General features: G+C 35.0%; 2 long non-coding RNA genes across 2 annotated transcripts in view; one reads left to right on the forward strand and one right to left on the reverse strand.

Annotated features, from left to right (window-relative positions):
* Positions 1-10,269, forward strand: part of LOC120594272 (uncharacterized) — a 19,712-nt gene extending 9,443 nt beyond the window's left edge. The window contains exon 7 of the long non-coding RNA XR_005650532.1: positions 8,037-10,269. This is a non-coding gene — a long non-coding RNA (uncharacterized LOC120594272). The remainder of the gene's footprint in view (positions 1-8,036) is intronic.
* Positions 10,270-13,611: 3,342 nt separating this feature from the next.
* LOC120594271 (uncharacterized) lies at positions 13,612-17,355 on the reverse strand. Its single transcript, XR_005650531.1, has 4 exons — positions 17,128-17,355; positions 16,576-16,771; positions 14,842-14,917; positions 13,612-13,707 (listed from the first exon to the last, which is right to left on the reverse strand). It is a non-coding gene; the product is annotated as an uncharacterized LOC120594271 (long non-coding RNA).
* Between the last annotated feature and the right edge of the window lie 968 nt (positions 17,356-18,323).

Here is an 18,323-nt window from a genome sequence, read left to right on the forward strand (position 1 = left end):
TGCACAGAAGTCTTTTGCTTCTTTACTGGACAAAAATCTATAAGTTAACATGTCTGAGCCTTAACTAAGCAACAAGGCATTCCTCTGGAGAGCTGAATAACCCTTGGGTGGGCCTGTAAGTTAAAGGCCTTTACATAAAGCTTTAGTCTGACTCTGAAAAGACAATCAGTCATCCTTTTGCCTTGTTTTCAAATATTAGGTAATTTTTCTTAGCATAGTCAAACAATGCATGCATTCCACCCACCTTAACATACGCAGACCCAGGTTGGTGAGAGCTGATGGAGTGAAGAGCCACGAATGGATTTATGAAGAGCCTATGGAAATAAAAGATGGGGGTTTAAAGCAAGGCTAGGTCTCTGCCTTAGAATAAGAATCTTTAAAACCTAAAATTATGCTGTTGTGTCAAACCTACAGGTTTTAGAGGTATTTTTTTACTCACAAATTACCCGTTCCTTAGAATCACAATCTAGATAGATTTAATTAGGCATAAATGATTCCATTACCAAAGCAAATTAATCGGGTTAAACGAAACCGTAAGGGTACGCGGTAATTATTTTTGATCGTCATAAGTTACGTAGGTTACCATAGCCCATGAAATATATACTAGCCTATTAGGTTACTGACAAGACAAACATTATTTCATCAATAAGGCACATTCAGACTTGGCTTAACTTTAAGGAATGTGACACAGTTCACATATAAACCGCTCTCCAACTGATAGTAGTTTCCAAAAACATCTGATTTTTTAAAATCCCATACTGGTTCATTTGTAATACCCTCTTCCCTGTTCAGATGGTTTTTGAAGTATCCTCTTGGTTAGAGAGAAAGAAAAGAAAACGAATATTATAAAAGAACAAAGCCTGCTCTGATGAGCAGTTTCCCCACGGAATTTCATTTTCTGAGCAGAGAGCAAGATCATCTGATTAAAAAGCTCAAATTTTCTGAACCTTTCTGTTGAAGTCTATGGTGTGTAACATGAGCACATTTCCATATTCAGGTTATGGAAAACAAGAACTCACACAAAACTTTTCCTTTAAAAGTTGAAGAAATCTAAGACGTTGCATGTTGGTGCAGAAATGAGAAATCTAAAGGTGTTTCTCACAGACTGCTTGGCTATATTTTTATTTTTCCTACAAGAAAGCGAAGACAAACATTTGGGAAAGTATTATAACTCAAAAGCATGACCAAACCTAAGAAATTTAAGTGACCGTGTCACAGAAACATGGGAACATAAATTCTGTTGGCTAATCCAAATAGATAATTAATCATGTTCCTGACAGTGTGGAATGCAGATTTGCCTGCCATTTGCAGAGACTTTAGCGGCAGGCTGAGAGCTTTCTCGAATGCCGGAATCTGGAGTGGCTTGAGGAGCTGTAAGTCAGTGATTCTGAGATCTACAGATTTCTTAGACCAGTAAATTTCAAAGTGATGTCGAAGACTATCATGGTGTTAACATCTTTATTTTGCCGAATAATGTTGGGGGGAGGGGAATTCACTCTTTATAATTGCCAACGTTTCATGAAAGACACAGCTTCACAGATTTTTTTTTTTGAGATTAATTCATAATTGGATTCATCAGTGAGTTTGGGGTCAAGATACCTCTAGGTGACTTAACGTCTTTATCAAACCTTTCATCGATGACTTACAGGCTCACTGAAGTACCTGCCATCCATGGATGATCAGAATGAATGCTGCTGAGACAGGTGAATGGGACAGGATTAGACTTTGGCTCTAGATAGGGGTTTGGTTCTTGAGAGATTTTCATTAGAATCTTCTTGTTTTAAGGAGGATTTTCTTTTTCAAATGGAGAGGTGATAAAGAATGTCAGATATTAAATATCTTTAACTGTTTCAATTTCATTGAAAAATGAAATATGAAAATATCTGTCAAAGGGAAATTTAATAAATATCTGACACAAAATAGTTTCCTCCTAGACCGTATTCAAAATTTCCTTAGATCAGTTAAGATGTTTTCAGTTGTGAATAGCAACATCCGACTACAAACAGGGAGTTTATTGTCTTACCTAACAAGAAGTCGAGAGGCAGATGGTCATCCCAGGCTGAACTGTGTCACCAGTGAGCCGGGCCCTTTTTTTCCCTATATGTTGCCATCCTCAGCATATTCAGTTTTGTCTACTGTTTAATGGCTGCAGTAGGGCCTCCACAATTCCCAGGGCTTATGAAATGACAGGAAGGAAGAGGTGGGAAAGAAAGTTCTCCTCAACTATCTTGCTTTCATCAAGATGGAAAAATCCTTCTAGAAGCCTCTAGAGAGAGTGCTGCTGAAAGGTTCATTGGCCAAACTTGGGCACATGGTCAGCCCTACTTGGAAGGAAGATGAGAGAGAAAGTATCTGGCAATTTTAGCCTCCGTTATGGGGAGCAGACCCTGCCAGACAGAGAAAGAGGGAGACGAATGGCTTTTGAGTAGGCGACCAAAAGAGTGTGCCAATTCATATTTTGGGAGAATATTCCTAATTTAAAAACCTGTGATATTACCAAAGTTCTAAGAGCATTCCAAGTAGCTGCCTCTTCTCTATATTTCCTGTTTTGACTTGACAATTTTAAATGGGCTCTAAGAAACCCAATTCAGCATGAGAAATATTTTATACTACATAAAACAACCACAAGTAGATTAAGGTAATAAGTAGGCTGTTTGAATAAAAGTCTGCTTGATTTCCATTTACTAAGGGAGATCTTCTGAAAACCTGTGTGTTGCTTTATGTCCACAGATCTTGCAGTGTTCAAAAAGATGTGCCAATGGCGTTCTTGCAGCAACATTAAGGAAAATCATTTAGTACCTTCTACAACTTTACTTTTTAGGTTGCATCCAGTTATTTCATACCATCACTCTCCAAAGTGTGCTAAAGGCCATGGCTCAGAACTCTCCCGGGGCAAATCCTTCAGTCTGCATCTCTTCTGGGTGCCTTGCTTGAAGAAGACTTAGGCCAATCCAAGAGTAGCGTATCTAGGAGCAGGTGGCCTCTGATTTTTGGGCACACTCCTTTAATGTTCTGCTTCAAGAGTGGGGCCTGTGGCCCGTGGACCTGGATCAGCTCTTGCCAGACAAGGAGAGGTAGACCTTTCTGTTTTCTGGGGCTGCTCATAACTTGGCTGTATTCCCTGCTGGGCTCCAAAGCCAGGTTTGCCTTTGAAGCTTTACTGCTATATAGGGGTAGAGGCCTGGGCATGCTAGTGAGAAGGGACTTGAAAGTCTTCACCTTCTCAAAGTCACTAGTGGGCGGCAGAGCTAAAACCTGGACCCAGAATATTTCTTTTTCTATTTCTCCTATTTTTATCCTTTAATGTTTATATGAATTATGTGATAATCAAATAGCATGACAAGGCTAATGTGTCTCTAGCACACTCAGATGACACCAAAGATTGATGACCAAGCATCTGAAAAGTTCATTCTTGCCATGTGAAGAGTCACTTTTATTTTTCTCAGAGGACAAAAAAAAATTACCAAACTCTCACTCAGCTCATATTACTAAAAGACAAGACCTTTTCATCTCTTTAAAGAATACTGCACATACATTTTTTACAGTGAGCAGGGAGCTAACTCTACATGCCTAAAATTCATGTGCCTGCCATGCTTCCAGCCTGGGGAAATGTCTCATGTCTGGCTCCCATTGCAATTGTAGAAGAAACAATTATGCTCATCCATCTCCTGGTCTCCAATAGCTGAGAATAGGAATTAGAGTGTACAAGAGAAGATAATTTTCTACTTTAGAGTGGCCCATATCCATCCACAAGAGAGCTCATTGAGCACCATTACGAACTAGGCATTATAGGGGTGGCCATACAGCACAGGGTCATGGCCCTCGAATTTATAATCCAGGAAATAGGACACATGAGATCACAGGTGAATGTCATGGGCACAAATGTTTATAAAACTTAAGGACACATGCTACAACATGGATAAACTGAGAAGACATTATGCTAAGTTAAATATGACTGTCACAAAAGGACAAAAATTGCATGCTTCCACTTAAATGAAGTGCCTAGGGTAGTTAAACTGATACAGAAAGTAAAATGGTGGTTGTCAGGGGCTGGGATGTAGGGGAATAGGGGGAGTAGTGTTTAATGAGTACAGAGTTTCAGTTTTGCGAGATGAAGAGTTCTGGAGATGGATGTTGATGATGGTTGCATAACAATATCAATGTACTTAATGCCTCTGGATTGCATATTTAAAATGGTTAAAATGGTAAATTTTATGTTATGTGTATTTGACCACAATTAAAAAAAAAAAACTGCGGAGAAATATCAAATTATGGTGTAACATAAAGAATATAAGTCTTGGGCTAAAAGAACCCAAGTTCTCATGCTTGCATTTCTCCTGTGTGATCATAGCTAAGCCATTTCATTTCCTTAAATTTCCTAACCTATAAGGCAGCGAAAATGATTGTAAGGTTATTGGGACAATTCAAAGAGGTAACGTATGAAAAAGCCACGTAGCTAAATGTGTGGTGCGGTACAAAAAAGTTGTTACTGTGGTGGTGATGAGGAAGGTTTCAAAAGGGCAAAGGGATTTGAATTCGTCCTGGAAGGGTAGAGAGTAACATTTATTGAGTGCCTACTGTGTGCCTCTCGGTTTACACAGCAAAGGTTTGAAGGCGTTATCCTTAAACACATGAAATTATGACATGGAGATATAATTTGCCCAAACCCAAAAAGCACCTCTGTCTTTCAAATTCCTCATTCTTTCCATTTACAGGAAGTTGTGAAATAAAAAAGTGTTGAAATTGGAAATAAAGTAGAAAATAAAAAAGTTGAGGTCATCGATAAATGCAGAAGCAAGCTCTTTTTTTAAAAATCATTTTGAAATAATTTCAAACATGCTTCCAGAAGCATACAAAGAACTCCCTCATACTCACCATCCAGATTAAACAACTGTTAACATTTTGTCATATTTGCTCTGTTATCTCTCAGCTGTCTAAGAGTAAGTTTCAAACATCATACCCCTCTACTACGTCACAGAGAAAAATCTTTTCCTCTTCCCTCTTGGGTTAATGATTTGGGGCCCAGAAATTAAACTAACAAGACAGATAGCAAGGGAAACAAAAAACAAACCACATTTAATTACATAGCACAGAAGTTCACAAAGAAATGTGACTCAAGGAGGCCTTAGAATTTGGGGCTTATTCTACCATCTAACAGGGGATGGGGAAAGTCAGAGGGACCCTTCTGAGAGAACAAATGACTTCTTAGGAGGCGGGGAAGGCAGAGCACTTATGGAAAAACAAATGACTTTTTGGAAAGATAAAAGGGCCCTTAGGAGAATAGGTGGGAGATATACTCTCATGGTCTTCTTTCTAATTTTCTGAAGCTTGCTTCTGTTTCATCTTCCTTGCACTCTTTTTAATTAAATGCAGGTGTTCTTAAGAGCTCTATCCTAGGACACCTCTTTCCTTTTCATTCTTCTACATTCTCCCCAGACTATCTATCCACCTTCATGGGTTCGACTACATATTTGTGGTGCATCAGCTTGTACATGGTATTGCCAACTAATTTCTCCTGAGTTCCAGACCTGTACATCCAATGTCCCACCTGAATTCCTCCCAGGCATTTAAACTCACGAGTTCCAAACTGAACTGCTTCTTTTCTGAGGTCCTTTTGCTCTGTTAATGGCACCGCCATCATTTAACTGTTCAAGCCAGAAACCTAAAGTCTTCTTGAGTCCTTCCTGAACCTAAAGTACATATAACCATCAAGTACAGTGGATTGTACTTTTGAGTTTGTCCTCTACTCTTTCAATCTCTACTGCCACCACCCTATTCTATATCACCAGCATCTCTTGCTGAGGTGACTGAAATAGTCTCCTAACCAATTTCATTGCCTCCAGACTTGCTTCCTTCTAATCCATGCTTTACCTTCAGCCAAGGTGAGCCATCCAAAATGCAAATCTGATTATGGTCTTCTCTTGCTTGAAACTTTCAATGACTTCTTATTTGTGATTAGGCTAAATTCTACATCCTCCTTAATGTATTTCTAAGACTCGGCCTCTGCTAACCTTCTTAACTTAATCTCTTGCCACTCCATGCCTACAACACTTAGTAGTGTTCAACATGTATTTATTGTTTTAAAAATAAACGGTATTTTTTTCTTACAAAATGCAAAGGAAAAAATTGTCTTACTACTATATCCTCAGAGCCCAGAACAGTGAACAGAACACAGTAGATGTACAATAAATATTTCCTAAATGAATAAAAGAATATATTTATCAGTTCTAGTGACTGTAGAATGGGGATGAGCAATAAAAATGGAACCTTTTTAATCCAATAAGCATGTCTTAGAGTAGCATATTTACAAAAGTCATACTCTAAAAGTTGGTGAGTTCAAAAACCAAGTACAATGAGCTCAGAAGGAAAGTATTTTAAATAGAGGAAAAAAAGCAGTTAACTAACTTTTTTTGAAACTGATCATTTATTATGAATAGAAAAAGTTGTTAAAATTTAACAAGAAATAAAATATAAATTCATGGTGTCCTCATTACCTCTTATTTTCATTATTTTAAATTATGACAAAAATTAATGCATATATTTGAACAAGTAATAAAGGAATGCTGTATTCTATACTTAGTCATTATATAACTAAATCAGATGAAGATAAGATACTTACTTTAAAATCAGGACATCTATTCCAAAGACACTTATTTTAACCCTTAAAGACTAATAAAACAATCCACAGAGAGAATTAAAGCTTGAAAATCTAAGAGGCAAAAAAATATTTTAATTAAGTTGCTGAAAACAGTACCCTTTAGATAATGATATATAAGGATAATCTCCAGATTGCTAATAAACATTGTTTAGAAATGAGAAATGCTATTTCAATAAAAACGAAACCACTTTAAGGAAAAAAAATAATTTAAAATATTCAATTAAAACATGTGAGATATATTTTCAATTCACTGTATTACTGAGTTGAAAAAGTAAACTGAGTTGCCTCCTATATAAATAAGGATGACTTATCAAATGAGAGATAATTTTACTTATATCTATTTTCTTCAAAAAATCTAAATTTATGCCTCTTCCTGACTGGTATGAAATATCTCTTAAGACTAACCATCTCCTTTGATTTGACTGGTTAATCATTTGGGGATAACAAAACAGAAAGTTATATCCCTACTGTGCACCAACATCAAAATATATTGCATGTAGATTAAAAGATTTGAATGTTAAAAAAAAATGAAATCATAAAGTTGTAAGAAAATGTTTGTGAATATTTATAAAATCTTGAGACTTGCAAAACATATCACCAAAGGTGAACAACATAAGGCAGGGAGTGACAGATCATAATATACAAAAATATAAAATAAGCATTATACTTAATTTTAATATATTCTCATGTAACAAATCAAATGGTAGAGCTGAGCAGTAATAATCACTTCCATGAAAAATGGACAAAGGATGGGGATAAACAAAAAAGAACAAAATGGCTAATACACTTAAAAATGTTCAATCTTTTTTCTAATCAAAAGAAATGCAAATTAAAACGAGACACCACTTTTGCATACCCAATTATCAGAAAAAAATGGACACAACAAGGCAATATGTATATATAAAGCTTTGTTCACATTTCAAGACACCAGTTTTTCTTTTAGGATTATCTTGAATTTCTAGAATTATCAAAAAAAAATCATAGATACAAAAAAAGATTTAGCTATAAGGATATTCCTTACAGCTTTGTTTCTAATATTGTAAAATTGGAAATAATAGGGATTGATTAAATTATGGCATATTTAACACTGCAATATTATATAGCCATTAAAATAACACTAGATTGATAACATTGAAAAATGCTTGTAATACACTGCCAAGTTTAAAAAGCAGCTTACCAGTTTATCTACAATTTTATTTTTTCCAATACATTGCAATTTACTTTCATTTAACATGTTTTCTATAATGAAAGTGTATTTCTTTTCTAGTAAGAAATTGTTTTTCTATAAAGGCCAAAAAATTACATTATCTATCTCCTGTTCTGATTCTATAGTCTCCAAGCAAAAAAAGTATCCTGATTACGAACCCTTTTTTCCTAGGTATGTCCGCAACAGAAAAGGAATGTCCTGGACTGGAGAAGTTAACATACTGGAAATTGTAAAATGTTACTTCCCATTGTAGATTATTGGTGATATATAAAGCCCAGAAAGAAAATTAGAAGCAATTAAAAGATGGAAAGAAAGTGGCTGAAAAAGAAGAAAAGAATGCCAGGAATAAAGTATGAAAGTCAGGGACCTGTAAAAGAAGCTAAGGTATGGTCAAATGTGTTTGCAAACCCTTTGTAAAAATATGAGTCCTGAATGTTGAAAAGTAGTAAGAAGGTGATTATCACCGTAGGGAAGTATGGGCAAGGATGCAGATTTAAAAAAATCTATAAAAGAATGCACATTAAAAAAAAAGTTTAGCCTCTTTTCTAATTTAAAAAGAAAAAATACAAGTTCAAATAAACGTGTTAAAAAGAGCTTATTTTGAAATACAATATTCCAGACTGTACACAGAGTATTGTCTGATTTAGTCCTTGAAATCCATCTTACCCTAAATTTGCTCCTATAGTGGTTTGTCATGGTGCCTCCTTCTGAGTTAAGATACTGTTTGGTAAGACCAGATTTAAATGCCTATATTACTACCAGTGAACACACCTGTGAACACAGGTTATTTTGAGCAAAAATCTTAGCCAACATCTTAAATATTACAATTTTAGGTTCATTTTGATAGGGGGAAGAAATGTTTAAAAGAGTCAAGGCTTTGGAGATACAGTGGACAACAAGAGCTAGCTTGAAGGCACTGGAAGCCAAGAAGACATAACAAAAGGAGGCAATATCTAATATTCACATGGACTGAGATATCAGGGCAAATTTGTCATAATTCTGCATTCAGGAAATAAGTAATAATAACTGGAGCATTCCAGGTACCATATTAAGAACTCTTTAAACTTTTATTTAACAATTTTCAAAGGAAAATACTATTATGACTGTTTTAAAGATAGTTCACTCTACATAGAAAAATAAACCTGGATTTCCTACCTCACATCATATAGTCTAGAAATTAAAGGGCTCATTGTGAAAGTACAACTCTAAAGCAAATAGAAGTGTAGAATATTATTGTGACTTTGGGGTAGGTCAGAACTTTTTTAGGTAAGACCCACAAAATACAAACAATGAATCAAAAAATTAATGGATTTGACTATAGCAAGCTAATGATCCTGTTCAACAAAGGACCTAATAAATAAAATTTATAGATGGGCAATGGACTGGGAAAAAATATTTGCAATATCTAAAATGGACAAGAGATAGATATCTAGAATATGGGTTGTTCTGTAAATAGTTAATTAGTAAAGATTTTAGGTTTTGTGGACCAGGTGGTCTTTGTTGCAACTGCTCAACTCTGCTGTTGTAGCATGAAAGCAGCCACAGACACACAGCTGAACGAATATGACTGTGTTCCAACAAAACCTTATTTACAAAAATAGGTGGTGAGCAGGATTCGGCCTATAGGCTGTAGTTTGTCCACCCCTAATCTAGAATATACAAGAAATTCCTATGCATCAATAAGAAAAATTTAGGACACTAAATGGAAAACTGGGGAAAGAATATCAATAAGCAATTAGCAGAATAAAAAATCCAAATGGCTAAACAATGGCAAGAGCTGTTCAGTAGGAAAATTTGAAAAATAGTTAATAATAAGGGACAATTATTAAACATCCATCAATTTTTAGCTAAAGAAGACTAAGATACGAGAGTGTTTTTCTCTCTCTTTAATGAGAAATTAAATTACATCATATACCTGCTTGGTAATTAAAATGGCAGCTTCCTTTAGCTATTTTTTATACCTCCACTCTAAGTATAATCTATAGTAGCATTAAGTTATGAAATACTTTCCTTTCGTTGAATTCATTTGTCATGGTCTGCTAAAATATACAATGGATTATTCAAATTAGCATGGCATAAACAGAGTAGCTTGCAAATGCACTGAATAAAAAAGGCTTATTTTCTCAAAGAAAGTATATTGCATGTGTTACCTTAAAAATAAATTTGTTATTCAACTCTATTCCAGTGCTTAAAACTATTTCAGAGTTAAAATAGCTGTGAAATAATGGAAACACTTTTCTTCCCAATCATTTATCACATGTTCATTTATCACGTTTATCACATGTTCATTTACTTAAAGCATATGTATACTATTGTTTGGTGACTTGTTAAAAGAAAAATAGCTTATATTGAATTGTACCTTTTAAACACATGAACTCTGTGTTATTTAATTATATCTCAATAAAACTGCTTAAAAAAAAGATGGTTTAGATATGCAGTCATCTAGTTTTATGGCTCTTAACTATAGTACAATGGGATCAGAGGCAAGAGGAAAGAGTGGATGTAGGCCAGCCTCTTTTACGTGGCCCTCAGTAACGGAGAGAGAATTAATAAGAGAGGCAGGCTCTGTGGACAAGGGAGGAGACACTAGGGCAAAAGGTCAAAAAGAATCAAATGTCACAGCTGAAATACTTTTCTTCCACGAATTTCTAAAAACATAGACTAACTTAAAGAAGACTTCCATCAGACCCTAAGGAAAGGAAACATGATAGTGCTCTTTATTCGTCTATAAACAGGCTATATCTAAAACAGTAGCAAGAACGCAGGAATCTCATTCAAAAAAAGACTTCTTTCCGTGACCTGCAGTAACTTTCACATACAGATTGCTTGAGTGAAAATGGAAAGCTGCTTTTAGAATCAAGAATTTAAAAACAGCTAAGATCATACTGTATGTAAAGGGAACAAATATTTTTTTAAAAAGACAACACACAGATGATGATAAAACAGAATGCTGGTACACATTTATTCTTTTATTGCTAAACATCAAATGCCAGCAACTATGGTATCTTCAAGTTAAATCCTAAGAATGAATTACAGCACAGTCAAAAGGTTTATAGAAAAAAGTATCTGTGCACCATTAGTATATGGACATTCAATAAATACCACAGGACAACTGATGACTGACAGCCATATATCCATGAAGCACATTTACAATTTACTATTAGAACAATGAGCTGTAAAAGTGATTATCGAAAGGTCAAGTTTAACTGCAAGTCTTTTCAAACAGATGCTGAAAAGAATATATACACTCTTTACAGATTGTAGGTGATTTTTAAAAAATCCTCCGAAGTGTAAACAATACAGAGTAGGAACACTGAAAATAAAGTTTTACTGTTGAACAAAGTGGCAACAAAGAATGAACATTTTCTTCAAATCCTCAAAATAATTCATTTTTCTAATGCTCTAAAGAAACTCAAATGGATTATTTTCATAAAGATGATAATATACCTGGGACACACAGACCTTCCAAGTTATTTTTTTATGTTAACATATATTTACAGTAGTCAATACTTGTTATAGCTTACTTAAATAGAAACATGCTTTTCTAATCCATAAATAACACTAATCATCATCTATTCAACCACATTTATTAAGTATTTATGATCTCTCATGCAGTGTGTCAGGGATGCAAAGATGAGTACGACATGGTCCTTGCTCTAGAAGTGCCCACAATCAAGCTGACGAGAACACGTAACATTCCTTCCTTTCTAACGTGGTGAGGCCATTTTTATACAGACAGGACTAATCTGCTCAATATTCTAATAGAGTGGTTCCCAAATCCTGAGCCTGTGGAGCAGCAGATCAAGGTGTTTAAAAGCTACAAGAAAATGATGTGTTTGGGTTTTTCTTTTTTACATCCAGAAAAATATGTTAATGGGTAAGATTTCTTCTATTAAATTTTTTCTCAGCTTTTAAAAAACTGACCTGCACATATACATTTTCATTAGTAAACTGCTTAGTTCATGCAATCGAATTATATATTCGATGGCATTCCTCAAGTTCTACCTGAACAGGTCCGAACATAACTGTGCTAACACACTTTGATCCTGAACGACTGCCTACAAATAGAAAGAGTGTCTTTTTCCTGAGATAAACCAATATTTCGTATGGTTTAAGTAGTGGTAATAACTGATAACGAGTCATTAATCAAATGTTAAAATTACATTCAATTTCTGTTTAAGAAGGCAGGCAAACTTGTAATACAATCTAAAAAGTTTATTAAAAACGATTTAAAAGTTTTAGTGCCTGAACGGTAACTCAATGCTCTAAAAAAGGTGAACCCCATGGAATTCCTCATTTAGTGAAGAAGTGGATACATGACTGTTAGTGTTCTTGACTGTTATGAGAGAAGCATGCGTTTGTCATCAGAGAAAAGGATGCTCATATGTTTCTAAGACCAATTGCTTCACAGCGGCCTGTGGACATTCCAGATTTCCAGGGCTGCATCTCTAGTCCAAAAGACCTCCAACTAGGTGGGGGCTTTTCAGGGCACAAGAGTCAGTTCCCAGGCTCTGGCAAATCCATGTTTGTACTCACATGTAGCCATTCTCACTGCACTACCGAGTCTTCTGTGGACCCAAAGAGGTAGCTTAGGGGAAAGACGGAAAGCAAGGACTAGACGTTTTATTACGCAACACAGAGAAACATGGGAACTGCTGGTGAGGACAAAGTATGATTCAGGGCTTAAGGTAGTTACTTCTTGAAGACAGGAACCCGGGGGCTGTGGCCCCAGTTAGCCCTAGCACCACAAGAGAAAATGTCTACCTTGGAAGAGTCCCAAGCTTCAAAGCCCTGTAGAGAATAGTCACCAGGACTGCAGAGGTCCTGTGATGTGATCTGTCAGAAGACCCAGCTCAGTTCTGAGGTTTGATCCTAATTGCCTCAGCTCACATGCTGCAAATGGGAGACACTTTCTGCAGCTTACTCCAAATGTCAAGCTAAATGCTACTTTATGAGGGAATAGGGACATGTTATCAAAGAGGTAACTCTTATGGGGCAAAATGTGTCTGAAGATATTGTAGGCTCTACTTCCTACTTTATTTACTTATTTGGCATCATTTAACAAAGATTTTCCCTTTTGTGCCAGCAGATTCTTTTATAGAAGTTTATTAATTGTAATCAGACCTCAGTTGTCAGAATACAAAATAATACACCATTAAATTTTAAAATACTTTTCAAACAAGACAAAGGGGAAGAGATATAGGCCAAGAAAATGCTCACCCTTCTACTTGGCCAAAGCCTGATCTTCTTCAAATCTATGCTTTTTCAAGAAAATTTCCCCTATTAATTCCAACTAATTCTAATTTAAACTAATTTAAACTAATGTGACATGACAGTCACACAAAATGGTTACACGAATCTGTATTTGTTTAGAAACTGTTTTACAAGCATCTGAAATTTGTAAGTTCAGTCTTTAAAACTAGAATGGATTCAAGAACTATACCTTGCATTTCTTCTATTTATCCCCCAACCCAGAGTTTGGATACTATGGATATAGGAGGAGCTTCAAGTTGTTGGCTAAAATGTAATTTTTAAGGAAACACTTTATATTTCATATCAAGTAACGGTTTTCTATATTGCCTATTGTAACTCGGAGATTCTGTCAGATGAGTGTGAATATTACCGTGCTGTAACCATCCAGAGTCCCAGGGTCACGTTGGCAGCCAAAAGTACACTGCCACCAAGCAAGATGAAAAATCCTATCAGATCTTTGACATCATTGTCTCCAATCACTGAGGTAAGGGTAGCATCCAGGAAAGAGTTTAAAATCCACTGTCCATCCAAAGCAAAGCAGGGCACTGCATTCACAATAGCCAGAGCTCCGGAGAGGGAAATCAGGTACCTGGTTAAAATCAGTTAAGGAGCTGACAGTGGAAACTGTGGAAACCACATTCTTAGCGGAAAACACTAAGTGGAAAACACTGGGAGTCAGAAGATATTTGACTAGGGCTGGATTTGAGATTACAATTGACTTTCCTTCTTTTTCTGAATCTCTGCCGACCAGTACAGGCTATTCATTCTTAGATCTCTAGTATTTAAAACAAATTAACTATATTATTTCAAAGTTCAAAAACCTTGACTAGAAAACTAAAGGCCAATCATTTACAAACTAAGGCAATCTATATATAATGAACTCCTAGGAAGACTGTCTTTCTAATTCTTTAATGATACAAAAAAAAATGTGAAAGGAATAGGAAATAAAGGAAAATTATTTTTTTGACCCTTATGAAGTATTGCTCTATATTAGGAAATAAAGATTTTGGCCCTGTGAACTCTATTTTGTCGTCATCTATAAGGTTATAGTGTAGATCTGAGACAAAGCTGCAATCTACAAGATATAATCTTGATTATACGCATTTTTTAGTAACTGCTCATTTGTTTTCTATTTCATTTTCTTGCAAATCATTGAGGAAATTAAAAAAGATTTTAAAGTGATAAAAATAAAGAGCCCTTCCAAACTGTTTAGTTTCCTCAATTTCTAAATAATAATCATAAAAAAATTTTTCATCTTGTATATGCTATATGATAACATGCTAAAGAACGTAAGATATTTCATCCTCTGAATCCCTATTTTAGTAGTGAAACCAGTTTGATTTCCCTTATGCATTCCTCCATTTGTTCAGTGCTAACAGGCTCCGAAGGGGCAGAATTCATCACCTCATCTCACTAGTAACTGAAGTTTTCATCCTTTATGAACTTACTAGGAGCTTTTAGACCTGTCAATTCAACTCTCAATTTGTATCCTGGGTTTCTTCCCTTTCGTATCTTAACCTTTCTCCCTCCCTGATCAATCTCTCTCTACTTTGGCTTCTTCTCTCCTAGGTAAAATCTGATCTTTTTCAACTTTAAAGTCTCTTTTTTAGTTATTAGAAATTAATTGATAGTTGTTAAGGTCTATGCATGCTCTATTCAAGATAAGTCTGATCAAGTTCCAAATAACATACTTTTAAAACATTTTCCACACCAGAAAGGATACTTGACAAATGTCTCCACAACCACAGGCAGATCTATGCTTAGAAAGTTAAAACGTGGGATAAAACTGGTGATGCTCACTAAAAAAGAAAAATAAAGAATAATGCACATTACTTATACAGATAAACAATTGCATTATGAATTTTACCATATGGTCAAAAATTGGGCTAGCCTATTAAATTGGTTGAGAAAGCCCTTCCCGAGCATATGCAGGCAGGCTATGACCGACAGATAAAAACAATCGATTATTCTAGAACATCCAATAAAAATAGTGTAATACAGAAATTCATGTCCCAGTGTACTTATATTTTGAGGTGAGAATAAGTTAAACTGACTACATAACACGTATGAATATCAAATACAGAGACTGACTTTAAAAATATAGAATTTACATCAAAAGCGTTCTTACCTTTTCAAAGAGGTATAAACCTTAAAATCACATTGACTCCAATTATTATGCCATTTAACCTCTTCCTGGTCTTGGTTTTTTTCCTTCATTGCTAAAACAAAGCTTAAGGCTAGAGAATTTTTATGGTCTCTTCCACTCTGTGGATTCCATAATCCTATTTTTGTTCAAAACATTTAAAAACTTTCCTATACTAGGTCGAACCCACGGTACCCATTTCTGAATTACTCTCAAATGGGACATTTCTTCCTTTGTTGATGTATTTAATATTTGTGCACTACAGTCACTCGGTGTGAAACTCAAAAAAAAGAATGACCCAGGTTGTATGACTATGAAGCAATGAGAGCCTTTTGAAGAGTAATATAAAACCTACATGACCATCAACTAATGAATAAATAAAGAAAATGTGCTATGTCCATACAATAGAATGTTATTTGGCCATAAAAATGATGTACTGGAACATGCTACAACATGAAACTTTAAAAATATTATACTAAGTGAAAGAAGCCAGTCAAAAAATATTCTATTTATATGAAATGTGAAGAATAGGGAAATTTATAGAAACAGAAAGTAGATTAGTGAGTGCCAAAGGCTGGGGGATGTTGGGGAGAAATAAGGACTGACCGTTTAATGGATATGGTGTTTTTTTGGGGGGTGAAAATATTCTGGAACTAGACTGTGGTGATGGTTGCACAACACTGAATATATTAAAAACTATTGAATTATATGCTTTAAAAGGGTGAACTGTACATGAATTATATTTCAATAAGTTATTTAAAAACAAAACATAAAAAAATCTTGTATAATAAAATGAGTTAGACTATACGATCTTCAGCCATTTGGAGAAGCTATATATTTTATTTAGCCCAATCATGTTGCAGCAAAACAATTACGCTGGCCTGATTTTGAAGTTATATTCATATAAAATTCATGTGTCATGTACAAATTACTTTATAGTCATATTCCTATGATTCCTGGCATTCTCTGGGGTATGCTGCTCTTGCCACTGTTTTGGGAGCTTGGATAAATTTAATAAAGTCTCATAAAATATCTGAGAGATCATTTCTGTGACTTGGGCATAAATGGAGGGAGAAGGAAAAATGCATTACTATCCAAAGGCAGACATAGGATTTGGCTCAATCTTGCTCCATAATTTCAGATTATTTTCCTATAGCCTAAATTTTATTTAATGTTTAAAAGCAAGTCAACGAGACTTTGAAAAATGATCAAATTTTTAATTAATAAAATTAATGCATAGATTTATGCTGAGTTTCTACCACAGAGAACACATGTCACGTTAATGGTTTTCTGAGGGTCTACTACAATACCCACCCGTGTAGTGAAGGTGCAGTGGATGTCCCACATACAACATATCGATCTGAGGAGGGTGTTTCACTTTTATTAAGCGAGTATGAGTTTCCAAAGAAGGTACTATGCAGAAACTTGAACTTGAGCTTGTTTTACAATCCTTATTGGTTCTACAAACTTGGGTGGCTTCAATTGCTTTCCGTGCAGGTAGACATGTATGCTACAAATAAAATATTAATTAGCCAATACTAAAAATGATTTATTAATAAGAAAAACAACAAGTTACAGTCCTTCAGTATCATTCATGTCACCTAGCATATTAGCAAAGAAGTTCATGTAAAAGAAATGCCATTTATGTGCACCTAATAGAAATTAGATTCAAGTATTCACTTCACTTTGGCCTAATAAGATCTTACCACTATAAATTTTTGAAGATTCTTAGATGAAATATGACATGTGAAATGTAGAGATTTTAATAAAATGATATAAAGCAAAGGGAGTTTTCGTAGATTCCATTTTAACTCTATCTGCTTATTTTATAATAATTACAACAGACAAGCAGGAGAGACAACTTACCAAACGCTTATTAAAATTATTTCTGTAGGAAAAGCACACATCTGTGAGGCTTTGATTGTTACAGCATTCAGTCGAACCATCTAGCCGTTTGTATGCTAAAGAGAAATAGTTTATTAGAATCTGTTATATAGAAGTACATCTATAATAAAAATTTTGCTTTCAAGATAAAAATGGTAAGTAAAATGTATATGAATTCAGGAACAACGTTATAATTCAGAGTTCAGCTTGATGGTTACTCACTGCAGAGTTTGATTTAACATTACAAAAAGATATTATGTCCAATTTGAAATCAAGAAGCAGCACTTACCCTAGGTTAGCTGTCTTCATATAAACTTACCCACTCATAAAGCTGGAGCTCCAGAGTCTCAGTAGGTTTTGCAATAACTCCAGATGGTCAAGCACAAATATTTAATGAGCCACTACTAGCTGTCCTATTGCTACTTATCCATATCATTAACTGAGCTCCTGCGCTGTGGTGTTAGCAAACAGAGGAGGTCAGAGGATGCCTAAGAGACTCTCATCCTTAAGGAAATCCTTATGATATCAAATACCTATCCAGGCTTACTTTAGGGCTTTCTTCACAGAATCAGGGCAGCCCGATTTAACCCCAAAGATGGGCACATATTTGCCTGCATACTGATAATCTGGTTACCATTTTTGGAAGACAAGAGAAACAGGACAACTGTTTATTCCCACTATTCATTTATTTTATAAAGTTCTTTGGTAGACTGCTTCACTGATATCTGGAGCAGAATAAAGAAGCTAAATCACTGGTATAGGTGGAACAAAAAATTATTTCTGTGTATTTTGGAAGGTTATCTGCATTCAGCATATCAAACTTGTATAGCATAAACTGATGTATGCCAAGGACCAATTAAGCTTAGAATCTTATATTCGTACAACCATACTCAGATATGCTGAGAAAGACAGACTCAAGAGCAAAGTTACTACAGTACCACACACACAAAAAAGTGTTTTCCAGTACTATAAAAAGCCTATTACGAGAGTGTCTTCAAGAGTACAAACATGAAAATGTTAGTTGATATGCAATATATTTTTATAAGAACTTTGTATTTCAGCCAAAGGTTTTTGTTTGTTTTTAAATAGTTTTTTTTTTTTTAACTACATTTTATTAAGGAAGATATTTTGTATTGGCTACATGGGATCTCCCCTAGACACCGTTGCTCTCCCTCCTT

This window comes from Pteropus medius, unplaced genomic scaffold, assembly GCF_902729225.1.
Source record: "Pteropus medius unplaced genomic scaffold, Ma_sr-lr_union100, whole genome shotgun sequence".
Classification (NCBI taxonomy): Eukaryota; Metazoa; Chordata; class Mammalia; order Chiroptera; family Pteropodidae; genus Pteropus; species Pteropus medius.